Here is a 13,323-nt window from a genome sequence, read left to right on the forward strand (position 1 = left end):
TGGAGCAGAGCCAGGCGTCTGCGAACCATCCCTGCCTGAAGAAAGGACTATGATTTAAAGGAGCAGGCAGAGCGGTACAAGAGGAAAAGGTGGAGAGATGAAGAGGATTATTTTATTTTACTCTCAAGCTTGATGGACTATGCTTAAAACTTAAAGTGAAAGTGCGTCACAATTGTAAGTAAAAGATGGCGGCTAAACCTCCCCCTAGAACTTTTCGGAGTGCTGGAAATTCTCCGGTGCAACAACAATCATTACTGCAGGCGTTGCATTCTCCTGATGTATTGACATCGAAGGATCTTGAAAAACATACCCAGTTAATTTTGGAGTCAATGGGTGTTAAATTTGCACAGATGGAGGAGAAATTGGAGAAATTGGAGCAGAGAATGGAAGAAAGGATGGAGCAGAAACTTAGAGAGATGAAGGTAGACATTTTGTCCTCAGTGCATAAAGTAGCTAAATGTGTGGAGGTGCTGGATGATCAAGTGGAAGACTTGACTCAAAAGAATGCTATATTAGAAGCAAAAGTATTGGAAATTGAAGATTTAAAAGACAAAATGGATAGCGAACAGAGTTTGGCTCAATTTTACCAGATGCAGTTTGCTGTTAGAATTAGAGGCCTAAAAGAGAATATTAAGGAAGATTTAAAGCAGCTGGTTTCTGAGGCTTTTGAGGGGGTATTGAACCATCCAGCATCTGAAATAAAACAAGGCATGGACAAAGTGTTTCGTGTGAATTCGTGGATTGCTAAGCAGAGAAAGTTGCCTAGAGATGTGGTGGTTTATTTTGTAAAAAGGGAAATTAGAGATGAAGTTATACAAGCTGCCTATGATACTAAAGTTGTGATTGCTGGTCAAGAAGTTTTGGTTCTAAAAGAAATTCCTCCAAAGATTTTAAAGAGAAGGAAGGACTTTATATTTCTTGTGCAAGAGCTCAAGCAAAGAGATATAAGGTTCAGATGGGAGATCCCAGCTGGGTTGAGCTTCATGTATGATGGCAAAAGGTACTGTTTGGGTACTGTGAAGCAAGCGCATGATTTTTACAACAATGTTTTAAAAGCAACCCCATCAACACTTCTGGAAGCTGCAGAGGGATCTGGAGAAGGAGAACATCAAGAGGATGAAGATGGACAGATAGACGAGAAGGGTACAGGAGGAGATCAAGCTGCAACTCTTTTGGATGATCCTAGAGAACAGAGGGTGACGCGTGCTGCCTTAAAACGCTCAAAAAAGATTAAAAAATAAGACCAGTAGAAATCTATGGAACTTCCACAATATACTTATAGTCAAGTGGTAGTTGTGTTTTTAAGAGTTTTGGGATGATATGTATGGTAACAGAATGTTCAATTTGGAATTAATGGACAATTTACTACAGAGGAAGAGGAAGAAAGTTTTGTGGGTTAATGCGGGTTAATTTGTGTAAGAACTATCTATTATAGCCTATTTTGGCTAGAGAGGTTAATAGGGATAGGTGCTTGTGATGTGTAAGTGAGAATATGTTTAGGTAATAGTGAATTGTGGAAGAACATAGATGGGAATGATGCTAGTTTTCTTTTATTTTAGTTCTTTATACATATTTAGTATTGTTAAGGATTGGTTTACTCTATATAAGCTAGAGAGTGATGGATTTTAGAGTTTATAATTGTTAGTATATGATTGTTTATGATTGCTTTTTAGATATATACCTTGTATTTTGCTCTGGGAAGTCGGGGGGGGGGGAGGGGGGGAGGAGGGGAAGTAGAGGGGTGGGAGGCAGGGGAGGGAGGAGGGAGAGGGGGAGGGGGGGAGATAGGGGGGAGGTAGGGAGGGGAGGAGGGAGGGGGAAGGGGGGTTTTTCAAAGGAAAATTGTATTTTAAAACTTTTCAATTAAAAAAAAAAAAACAATTGGGGAGCCCCCACCAAGATCATCTAACCACCGTCCAGATAGAAAAACCAAGTCAAGGGTGTGGCCTCCCACATGAGTCGGTCCATGAATTACTTGCGTCAGGTCCATGGCCGTCATGGAAGCCATGAACTCCCGAGCTAACTCAGATGATCCTCCCAGGGATGGTAGATTGAAGTCACCCAAAACTATAAGTTTGGGGAACTCAATCACCAACCCCGAGAGGATATCGAGAAGCTCAAGCAGGGCTGCTGCTGCGCGACTAGGTGAAAGGTACACCCGCAGCAAGCCCAACTGCGCCCTAGGACCACATCTCAGGAGGAGAGACTCACATCCGACTATCTGGAGAACGGTGGCCTCTCATGGACACAAGGTCTCCCTCATAACTACCGCCACTCCCCCGCCCCTACCCTGAGCCCGAGGCCGGTGTAGCACCTGGTGGGCAAAGATCAATCAGAGGGATACCACCCTCTGGGCCCAACCAAGTCTCTGTGATGCAAGCCAGGTCTGCATGCTCACCCTCAACCAGATCCCGGACCAGAGGAGCCTTATTAACAACTGACCTGGTGTTCAAGTACACCAGCCGGAGCTCAGGTGGCTGCACATCCTCGCTCCTGGGACCTCGGGGCGAAAGCAGCGGGTCGGAGCGCCTCACCGCTTGTAAATAGCGGAGATGCCCTCCCGGATGTCGATATGGCCCTCTGTTTGTACACCTGCTGCCATTCCCTAACGTGGGAATAGGTAATCCCACGACCCGCTCCAGAGCCCCGGAGGCAACCAACCCCCGCTCCCCCCCACGCAATCAATCCCGGACCTGGCATGAACAACTGTTGATGGACTACCCCCCATTTCCAAACAACCACGAAAGATTCCCACCCCCCTCCCTAACCCCACAAAAAATTTGACTAAAAAACTAACCAGGGGCCTCTTATTAAATTTGTACCAGAGGCCCCTGCCCCTGCCCAACCATCTCTCAGGGTCCCAACAATCGGGCCCTTCATCAAGATGAAGTGGAAAGAAAGGCGGGTCGCACCCAGGAAGGGGGGGCACCCCTGAGGGCGAACAAGTCCATGCTGGTGTAACAAAGGTGAGGCATAATTGTCCGAGCAAGTCCAGGAGAAGGCAGTCCCATAATTAATTAATCAGGAGGATCTAAGACAGGGTAAGGGGGTGCCCAGACCATCCACCCAGCTCCACTGCCACTCAAGCTGGGTGAACCCCCAGAACAGGCTAACCACCATCCTCTCACGACGGTCGCAGCTCTGATCCCGGGGGTGGTCTGGAGCACACACCCAGGGTAGAGCATACCCCATAGATCTCTCACCACTAGGGGGCAGCAGATGTAAGTCTAAGCCTCCAAGGTCCCTTTCAACTTTATTATTATTGTTATTGTTATTATTATAAAACTTTTATTCAGAAAACATGAAACTCAGTCAACTGAACACACAAATTGACTGGCACTAATGGTTGACATGGGTTGCTGCCAGCATCCTAGGTATCAGCATCCTAGGTATCTCCTTAAAATGTAAGATGTTCCGAGTAGTGCAGTTTTTTGTAGCTTTGCTGGAGTTATTGCAGTAAGCTGCAATTTCTTGATGTGTTTTGCAGGTACAACTTGTCAGTGTCACTTTGTGGATGTAGAGCGTGGTGCATGTTCAAGTTTACACATTTTCCGGTCTAGGTGTTCCAATTCAGCCAAAGTCCAGTTGATAATTCCAGCTGGGTAGTGTATCACTGGGACTGCCCATGTATTAAATGGAAATTATATTTCTAGCATTCAGCTTTGATTTTAGTATTTTGCGGACTCTCCTGATGTATTTGTTTTGTGTTGACTCTGACTTTTCCATTCAAGATGTCATCTGATTCCAATATGCCTAGGTATTTGTAACCATCATCCTTTGCTAGTGCTTTCATAATACTTACTATTATGTCGTGGGCTCTGATGAGCAGGAACGAGAACACGAGAGGAGTACAGACAAACACATACTTTATTTAAGCAGAAACTGTACTGAGAGATTGGAGCCACCCTGCCTCAGTATATAGCCAAGCCCTATGGTATTAACCAGTTGGATTGAAACTATACTTGCTGCCCAAAGTTGACCAATAGCAGGACTGGAGACGTCCTGTCTGAGTTGCTGGAGAACCAGCAAACACGTGGTGATATTCCAAAAGCCCAGTACATAACGCTTACATTTATTACTACTATTATTATTATTGATCATCGCACAGTCAGCCAGATGTTCAGAGTGGATTTGGCATTTTTGTCTACCTATCGAGTCCTTACCAAGGACCTGGGATGGGCAGATGTGGATGTTTGATGGTATTACAGATATCGTCGCAGATACCATCAAACATCCACATCTGCCTATCCCAGGTCCTTGGTAAGGACTTAATAGGAAGGACCTGGGATGTTGTTGTTAATGATGATAATGATAACTTTATTGTCACTTTGAATGTACACCAATTGGCATACATCAAAATGAAATTTCGTTGCATACAGCTCTCAAAGGGTCACCACCTCCGATATATACTCCTTGTTCGGGGCCCGCTCAAATTTCACAATTGTCCATTTTAGTCTCTAGGGAGTGAACGATGGCAAACAGGACAGATGGAAATGGGGCTCCATGTGGATTAGCCCTCAAATTCGCTTGTATTCTGACAACCTTGCCTTCTTTCCTTTTTCTAATCCTGCCTCTTCCACCTTTTCCTTGCTTCTTTTCGCCCCTGGAGCATGCTGCCGCCGCCACCAACTCCTCCAAAAGCCCCACTCCCTTCCTCTGGGCCTGCCGACAGCCTCATCCAGTTCCTTTGCTCCATAAGCTCCAGGACCTCTCCCCCTCTGCCTCCTCTGGAAACAGCCCTGATTTGCAATAGAATCCATCACTGGGCCAGCAGGCAGATCTTGATGCTGGTAGAACAAATTCAAACAGCGCCAACAACTTTTAATGGTCTCACCAACAGTTCCAAAACAACTAGAAACTCGCCAGGCCAGCAAAGATTGTCGGTCGTATGTTACCTTAGTTACACCATGTTGCTCAAACACATTAAAATCTTCCTGATCATGTGGCCTATAGCCCTTACTATCCCTCCCAAAACTATTCACCTTCAAGAGCCAATGCAGCCGCAGCCATTCCAGGCGCTGCCATCTTGTTGTTGTTATTATTATTACTGTTGTTATTGTTGTCACTCTTCTTATTTCTCTGGCTCACCAGAGCCTTCTGAATCAGTGGCCAAATTCTTTCAGATAATTAACAGATAAACCCCACTCAGCTTTTCAAGATCAGCCAAGATGGGCTCAAGGCTGCCACCCGGATCCGTCCCGCAGCTCAGCTGCGCTCCTCGCCCGCGCCTCGCCGTCTCAGCCGCCCGCGCGACAACAGCCAAAACAACCGCAAGGTGAATCCAGCTGTCCGCCACGTGCAGGAGCCTCGAAGGGAACGGCCCCTGCCAGCAGCAGCCAATCAGAGGCCAGGAGAGGCTCCGGGCGCTTTTCTCTTCTGCGCGGGGCGGAACAAACCAACGTCTGGGAAACGACTCAATAGAAGCGACGAGGGGGGGACCTCCTAGCCAATTGCTGCGGCTGGAGAGCTGGGCGTGAAGACTGGCGTAAAAGGAAACCACTAGCAGCTACGCCGGGCGAGACAGGCAGCCAACGAGAAGACGTAATTCTGAAAGATGGGCGGAACAATCGGCTCGAAGGCGCCAAGCTTGAAAGTGTGGGTGAGTGACAGGGGAGAGGCGGAGAGGAGGCGTGGCCAGAGAGGAAAGAAAAGGGGCGTCTTCAGCCGAGGCCAGGGAGAAGCGGGAGCGGCCAATCGGGAGCCGGCGGCGCCCGGCGGAGAGAAGCGGAGCCGGCGGCGCGAGCGGGCCGGGGCGCAGCGGAGCCGAGGTGAGCGGCGCGAGCGCCCGCGGTGACGTCACCGTGCCCGGCCGAAGCGTCCCGCCCCGTCGTTGGTTCACGAGGCCTCTCGCCTCGCTCGGGCCGGCCGGCCGCCTTCCCTCTTGCCGGGGACAGCCCGGGACGCGCGTCGGCTGAGCGGGGAAGTCCTCGGCGCCGCGGGCCCGGGTGCTGCTCCGCCGGGGCGGGCGGCTGGCCGGTGAGTCGGGAGGGAGCGGCGCCGCCTCATCCCGGCCTGTCCCCAGCGCGGCGGGGCCGCCTCGGCGGGCAGCGGGAGGAGGCTCCCTTCGGCCCCGCCGGCCTTTGGGCCGAGGAAGGCGGCCCCGGGGCGAGCGGAGGCCCCGGCTGCGGGTCGGAGGGGGGCCCTTCCTCTCGGCCCCGCCTCCTGAGCCCCCCGCCGCCCCCCAAGCCCGGGCTCCCTCCTGGGCTCCGGGGAGCGGCCTCTGGGGCTGGGGGCGTTTCTCCCGGCAATGTCAGTCCCGTTTCCGTTGCTCCGGGCCGGCGCTGCCCCCGATGCGCTCCGCACGGCCAGGCTGGCGGAACAAGGGGTCCTTTGGCAAGAAGCGGTGCAGAATCTAAAGCCGAAGCCGGCGCTTCCGGACCTCCCTTCTCCCCTGCATGTCAACCCTGGGCTCTCGGGTGCCTCTTCTGCACCCAGCTGCTGCCTCCGGCCCCTTTCACGCCGTGTGTTGCAGTCTGAGCGGCCGATGAAGGTTATTTTGCTAGCCTCTGCTCTGTGGAGTGGTTTAGTGCTACACATTTTGGATGAGGGATTTTAAACTGATATTTCCTACTAACAAATCATTTTAACTGCCTTGTCTTGTAAGATTTGAAGTAGTTCAGCTGGTATTTATCAACCATAACTTTGCTGTGGTAGCAGTATTTTCTAATGCCCACCTGACTTTAACTGGCCCTGTTTCAGTGACCTTTGTACCTGTCAGTGAGTTTTTGCAGACTTCTTCTGTGCCGCTGTCCCTCTCTTGGTGTTCTCTATTCTCTGTTGGATTTTGCTTTCTGCCTTCCTTTAGTGGACACTGTTTCACTTTGCTTTATTTCATCATATTTTTGTTTGCCACATCTTAACAGCATCATGAATTTCATGCATGAGATCCCCAGGCGCTCTATCAAAACTAACCTATTAAATCTTTACCTTTGCTGTGTAATCTAATGGAATATTGTTTTGGGCGACTGGGGATATCTTATCATCCGAGCTGCAGGCAGTACCAGCTCCTGTTTCTGTTGACTTAACAATTTCTCCATCTTTGTTGGTAGAGTATAGTCGATATTATCTATCTGTTGAGGTCCATGTGCAGAATTTTCTTTTAGCTTGTTGCAAGAAGTTATTTGCAATAAATGTTGAATTTCCTTGGTATTAGCCGGCTTTCTGTGTTGTTTCAAATATCAAGGCCTGATTTTCTTGCTATTTCAGATCCTTTTATTTCCAACTGCTATAATTAGGATGGTGGCTTTTTGGGGTGCTATTGCATTGACAAGGGGTTATGAGTTCTGTTCTTGGAGCAGAGAGGGGATCTTTTTTGTCAGTTTGCACCTGGTTTTTCCCTGGTGAAGAACCTCTCCCAGTCTCCACAGGAAATTCCTTCACAGACAGACTCCCTCAGGTCTCTGCATGAAGCCTGTTAGCCAGGCTTTTGGGAAGATCCTTCTCTTCCTGGCTCCCAGCCCAAACTGGGGAGAAAATGACACTTTGAGGGCAAGGTGGAAGGTAAGTGCAGCTGAGTTTGGGTCCTCCCCAAGGACCCTCCAGGTGGGGGTGTGCATTGCGGGGCAACACGGCTTCCTCCTGGCTCACTCAACAGGCTGAAGAACAAAGGAGAAAAAACTCGCATGATCTTGCCCACGCAGGAGTGTGCGGAGTGATGCAAGTGTGGTCTTGCGTCTCGCAGAGTGATAGGACGGTGCAGTCCTGCTTCTTGAGGATTTTTACAAATAATATAACAAGCTTCTTCATGCTTTTCTTTCTGCTGGCCACATTCCTGCCACCAAAAGACTTTCATTCCAAGAAGAGGTTGGTAGGTAACTGTGTTTCTCAACAGCACTGTGGATGTTTCTTGTCTAAGAATCTTACCTAACTGAAAATCTCCTGAAGAACTGTGGCCCTCGGCTGCCTCATTCTTTCCCTCCATTGCCGCACAGTGTTAATTGTCCCTCTTGGCCTCAAGTTTTGACAATTAACCAAGGAATGGGAGACCTTTGCCAGAGTCTCAGCATAAAGAGGACTTTCCATGGGAAAGTTTTCATTCTTTGCTAAGAAGAATTGGAAGCCCCATAGCCAACCGAGATGGGTGGGTCCTCCCCTCCCCCCATCGCAACTTTTCGGAGAACCTCTCACTGAGCCTCATTCAGGAGCCCTCGGGTGGCCCCCTTCCCTCAGTCTCTGGCTGCCAGCCCCTTGGTTGCTTGCCAAGGATTTAGCCCTGCCTATTGACAGAAAAGGGCTTTGAAAGGGAGCACGTGATGCTTGTTGGAACAAGATTTGGGTGTGCGTGTGTAGGGGATCTTGGGGAAAGTGGCACCACAATTCCTCATTGTTTTAGGCAGGGATTAAAGTTTGGCTCAGCTGGCTGATGGCTGTTTGAAGGAGGGGACCTGGAGGAGTTTTAGGCCAAGTTTGAAGTGAGACAAGGGTGAGGAAGGCAAACGTGGAGCATGGCTGATCCAGTTGGACCTCATTGGGAACACGTAGATTGGACTGGCCACAGTAGGAAGAGGCCTATTCTGACTTCTTCTGCACCCATCAATGATGGCTCGTAGTTTGCCTGCAGTTTAGCCTGTGGCTGGCTGGCTGCATTTGACTCGCTTGGACTGAAGAGGCTGGTCCGAGAAGAGTTCTTCACTGGGACAGTGGATGATAGTTCAGAGTAGCAGTTGGACACCCGGCTTCTGGAGTCCAGATGGGAAGAAGGGGAGCCGTTGCCATTATGGGAAGCAGGAGCCTGGGCCTGGCTGGACTCTTTGGACGGAAAATTTCCAGCAATGCAGTTTTGTTAATCAGGAGAAAAAGATACGGGAAACTCTTGAAATGGGATCTGTCTAGAACTGGAACAGTAACTGGCTACGTGAGGTGTGTTCCCTGCCTCCCTGTCACCTTCTGTCGCCTTCTCCTTTTTTTTGTTGTCCAAGAAACCAGCCGAGCACCCCCTGCCCCATGGCCCTGCAAGGTTTCGTTCCAGGCCAGGGAGGGAGCTGATAGGGCTGCGCTAAGCCTTGCTTGCATCCGATGACAGACAACTGAATCTTAATTGTCCCCTTAATCTCCCAAATGCAGACTAGCTTCACACATGTTTGAGGGGAAGATAGAGGTAAGATTGTAAAAATAAGGCTGACCTGGATCCTCTTTTTTCCTTCTCCCATCCTCGGCTGCTCTGGTCACAGAAAGGCAACCAACTAAACAGGCGGAGGGGGGGCAGAGAAGGGGGGCTCCTGCTTAGCCAGGCCCCTTAATGTCTGGGGGAAGAGACATAAGGGCATTCCTAAGTTACTTCCTAACAGCTTTTTGCTAAGATACCTCCTTGGTGGGGTTATAAAAAGACACTGAGACTTTAAAAAGAGTGCAGGAAAGAGCAGCAAATATAATTAGGGGGCTGGAGGCTAAAACAAAGAATGGTTCCTGGAATTGGGAATGCCTAGTCTAACGAAGAGAAGGGTAAGGGGTGACGTGATAGCAGTCTTCCAATATCTCAGGGGCTGCCCCAAAGAAGAGGGGATCCACCTCTTCTCCAAAGCACCTGAAGGGCAGGACAAAAAGCAATGGATGGAAACTAATCAAGGAGAGAAGCAACCTGGAACTAAGAAATTTCCTGATGGTGAGAACAATTGATCAATGGAACAGCTTGTCTCCAGAAGTTGTAGGTGGTCCATCACTGGAGCCTTTTAAGAGGAGATCGGACAACCATTTGTCTGGAATGTATAGGCCAGGGGTAGGCAACCTTGGCTCTTTTATGACTCATGGACTTCAGCTCCCAGAATTCCTGAGCCAGCCTGGCTCAGCTTGGAAACCTCTTCCTTTTCCCTCAGCATGGTTGACTCAGGAATTCTGGGAGTTGAAGTCCACGAGTCATAAAAGAGCCAAGGTTGCCTACCCCTGCTACTTTAGGCCTATAGCAGGGGGTTGGACTAGAAGACCTCCAAGGTCCCTTCCTGCTCCGTTTTTCTCTTCTTATTGCACCTCTCTTCCCTTTGGCCCCATTTGCCTCAGCTCAGTTGAAAGGTTCCAGGCCATCCACAATGGCTTCCTAGCTGCCACCCCCCCTTTCTCTGAGGAATGGAGCGCGGTGGTCTTTCTTCAGTAATTAGTGGGCTAAGGCGGCTTATCTCCTGCATTTCCTTCAGGAGCTTTTTTAAGAGAAGCTGCTGATGGCCGTGCAGAGACTCTGTACAGCTTGAAAAACAGGTGTTAGGTTTATGGTGCCCAAGAATGTGGAGATACTTGAGCCAGTGGCTCCCTCTATGTGTTTGTGTGTGTGTGTGTGTGTGTGTGTGTGTGTGTGTGTGTGTATGTGCCTTGCTGCAGCTGGTGATTCTGAGGTCTCTGAGGAGCCGCGTATAGGCACTGGAGGAGGAGGAGGAGAACTTGTTTGGGAGCTGCCAAGGCACCTTGGAGTCACAACTTTTATTTGAAAGCAGAATGTTTTTGTGAGCTTGAGAGAGGGGCCCGAGAACAGATTTACTGTTTGTGCTGTTAACAACTGTTTTGAAGATTCAGTTATTTTTAAAAGGGTGTTGTAGAAGAATCCTTAATTTGAAGGACAGCATTTAATACTGGTTTGTTTTATTTATTTTGCATCCATCTCTCTCAATATCGGCCTTATTTCTAGGCTGGGACTAGTTTAGATCAGTGGGACCTGCGGTAAGTGGGGTGGGGTGGAGTTGGGCGTCATTGCTGGTGCTCTTGGGCAACGGTCCATGTCCTCCTTCGCATCTCTGCTGAGGTGCTGGCAACAGGTCCCGGAGGGCCACTTGTGCAGAAGGGGAGCCGAGTCTTGCTGGACAAGCTGCCTCCCCCCCCGCCCCCCAGTGGCTCTCTGTCCCTTTTGGGCGCTGCTAGCTCAGTTGGCTTTCTGGCCGTTTTCCTTTCCCACCTGCGGAGCAGAGCTGGCTGCTCCCTTCGCTCTTCCTTCCTTCCTTCCATACACACTGAGTGACAGACGTTGGCAGGACCTGGAGGGCTGTGGCTTCCCCTCTGCTGCTGGGGAGGGGGTGGCTTCGTGTTACAACCTTAATCGAGACCAGAATTTCTGTTATTAAGTGGCAGTTAAGTGAGCCACACCTGATTTTATGAGGTTTTTTGCTATAGTCATTAAGCGAATCACTGCAGTCGTTAGGTGAATCCAGCTTCCCCCATTGACTTTGCTTGCTGGAAGCTGGCTGGGAAGGTTGCAGCGGGTGATCCCACCAGCCCAGGAGGTGGCCATGTTTGTAAATACAGGCTGGTTGCCCCCAAATTTTGATCAGGTGACCACGGTGCTGCTGTGTTGGTTGTATGTGAGGACCAGTCGTAAGTTACATTGTTAGTGCTTTTGTCACTTTGGTCACTAAATGAGCGGTTGTAAGTCAAGGACTACCTGTACCCATTTTTCTTTTTTCTGGACATTTTATACCATTCTGAACCTCCTACAGTGGATAGACGATCTTTCCCTTTTGTAAGTAAATCTGTACGTAAATAAGGCCCCCCCTGGGGTTTCTTTTGGGCAACGAATCCCCTTCTCGGGTCAAGGAGATGCTCACATCTGTGATTTGCCTCCGCAGCCGATAACCGAAACCTTCCAAGGGAGAAAGTCTGTTGGGAAGGAAGCTTAGGGCCGAGAGGAGCTTTTGTGCGCCTCCGCTGATAAGAGGGAACACGGTGTGTGTGTGTGTGTGTGTGTGTGTGTGTGTGTGTGTGTGTGTATGTGTGTGTGTAAGATTAGAAGTTGAGCTTGAACAGGGTACCTGCTTGTGGTAGAAAAAGTAGCCCCCCAGTCAGGCGGCGTCTCCTTCAAGCCCAGATTGACCATCCAGCTGAGCCACACAGTCAGTTTTTAGCAGCTGGCACCGGTCATCTCCCTTGCTGTCTTCTGGGGGGGGGTGTTTTTTGAGCCTCCCCCTCAGTGCTTCAGGTTCTCCTCCAAAGACAGAATAAAGTGCCTGATGCTGCTTGGTCTCCAGGCCCACCCAGGTACCCCTCGCCCCCCCCAGTCCCTCTTGTTCTTGCCAGAAGTGCTGTGGGCCCCGATTGACTCTTCTTGTGCCTGTTGGGGCTCCCATTCGCAGACTCCTAGAGTGGAGAGGGGCCGCCCGGACCCTCAGGCCAACTAAACCATCCCAGGCAAGTGGCCGTCTGGTCTCTGCTTTGGGGCCACCTCTGGTCACTGCGCATGCAAGAGCTGATCCGCAGGTGGTCCTGCGCTCTGGGGGGGGGGGCGGGGTGTGTGGAATTTCCTCCCTGCTGAAGAACTGAAGTCATTGACCAGCTCAACCAACTGTGAGCCTGGAATGTTTTACCATGGACAGATTGCAAAGTGACCAGTGTGGATTCACGAAGAGAAGAGAAGTTCTGAAGGTCATGCAGTCGTGTGTGGGGCAAGCTTTGAAGAAGAGGGGAAAAGTGGGTTGGGAGGAACGCAGTCTCCAGGTTCAGGCATTTTGTGCACGGGGCTTCTGAGCTTTTGTCAGCTGGCCATGCAGAGCTTAAATGCGGGTGGATGGATGTAGGAGACGCCCCACCCAGGGGGCCTGATGTCCACCCTCTGCTGCAGGGAGGGGGTGGTGGTGGCTCCATTATAATCAGCCAGTAAGTTGGAATTGGCCCTGTCAGTTGATGCGCTGCTCGTTGCCCGAAATGGGAACCCTGGACACCTTGGCCCTTTTCAAGGAGGTTTGCCCTGGTTCCAGTTACCAACTTGCTTTTCTAGTTTCTTTGACTAAGGAAGGGAACCAATGTAGGTCATTGGTGACTCTCCCCCCCTGCCTTTGTTTATTTAGCAGGTTTCTTTCTTTGCTTGCCTTCTGAAGGACATTTATTTGGTATGCAGAACATTTGCAGATCCTGGGTTGGCTCCCCTTTGGCCGTTGCCCAGTGCTCAGAATACAGGCTAAAGAATTTCTGGGAGGATGTGTTGCTTTGGGGGAGATGATGCTCCCTCCACACTGCAGCCCTTTCTCAGCCCTCTGCACAGCCCTCTAGGAAATAAGGACGACATGGGTCTCTTGAGCCCAAAGCCCCCTCCTCACGCCAACAAGCTGGTGATGCTACTGTTGCTGGCCTTGGTCATGGCGTTACAGTGTTGTGCCCAGGGGAGTCCTGACTGCGACCTCTGGCTGTCCTCCCAGATAACTTAGGAAAGAGTTAACTGATATTATTTTGAATCCTCAGTTGTGCCCCTCTGCTCCGCCAGGAGATGCTGCCGAAGATGATTTGGGGCAGTGGGTCTTCCAAGCATTGCTCTCTGCAGCTGAAGAAAGAGCTGGAACTTCCCAGCTGAATTGGGAGACGGGATTTGGCCCAGAGGATGTGTGGCTCTGGGAACTGCTCCCCTCAGCAGAGTTC

The 13,323-nt window shown here is 50.2% G+C and overlaps 1 protein-coding gene across 3 annotated transcripts in view; it reads left to right on the forward strand.

The window, feature by feature from the left end:
* The first annotated feature begins 5,683 nt into the window (after positions 1 to 5,683).
* The window catches only part of PC (pyruvate carboxylase), a 146,142-nt gene continuing 138,502 nt past the window's right edge, over positions 5,684 to 13,323 (forward strand). The window contains exon 1 of one of the 3 annotated variants that reach the window (XM_083374457.1): positions 5,684 to 5,768. The gene's annotated coding sequence lies outside the window, so the exon portion shown is untranslated. Of the gene's footprint in view, positions 5,769 to 5,797; positions 5,977 to 13,323 lie in introns of those variants that run through there. The other 2 variants (XM_083374454.1, XM_083374455.1) reach the window with 2 other exon arrangements.

Source organism: Vipera ursinii (genome assembly GCF_947247035.1).
Source record: "Vipera ursinii genome assembly, chromosome: 15".
Taxonomy (NCBI): Eukaryota; Metazoa; Chordata; class Lepidosauria; order Squamata; family Viperidae; genus Vipera; species Vipera ursinii.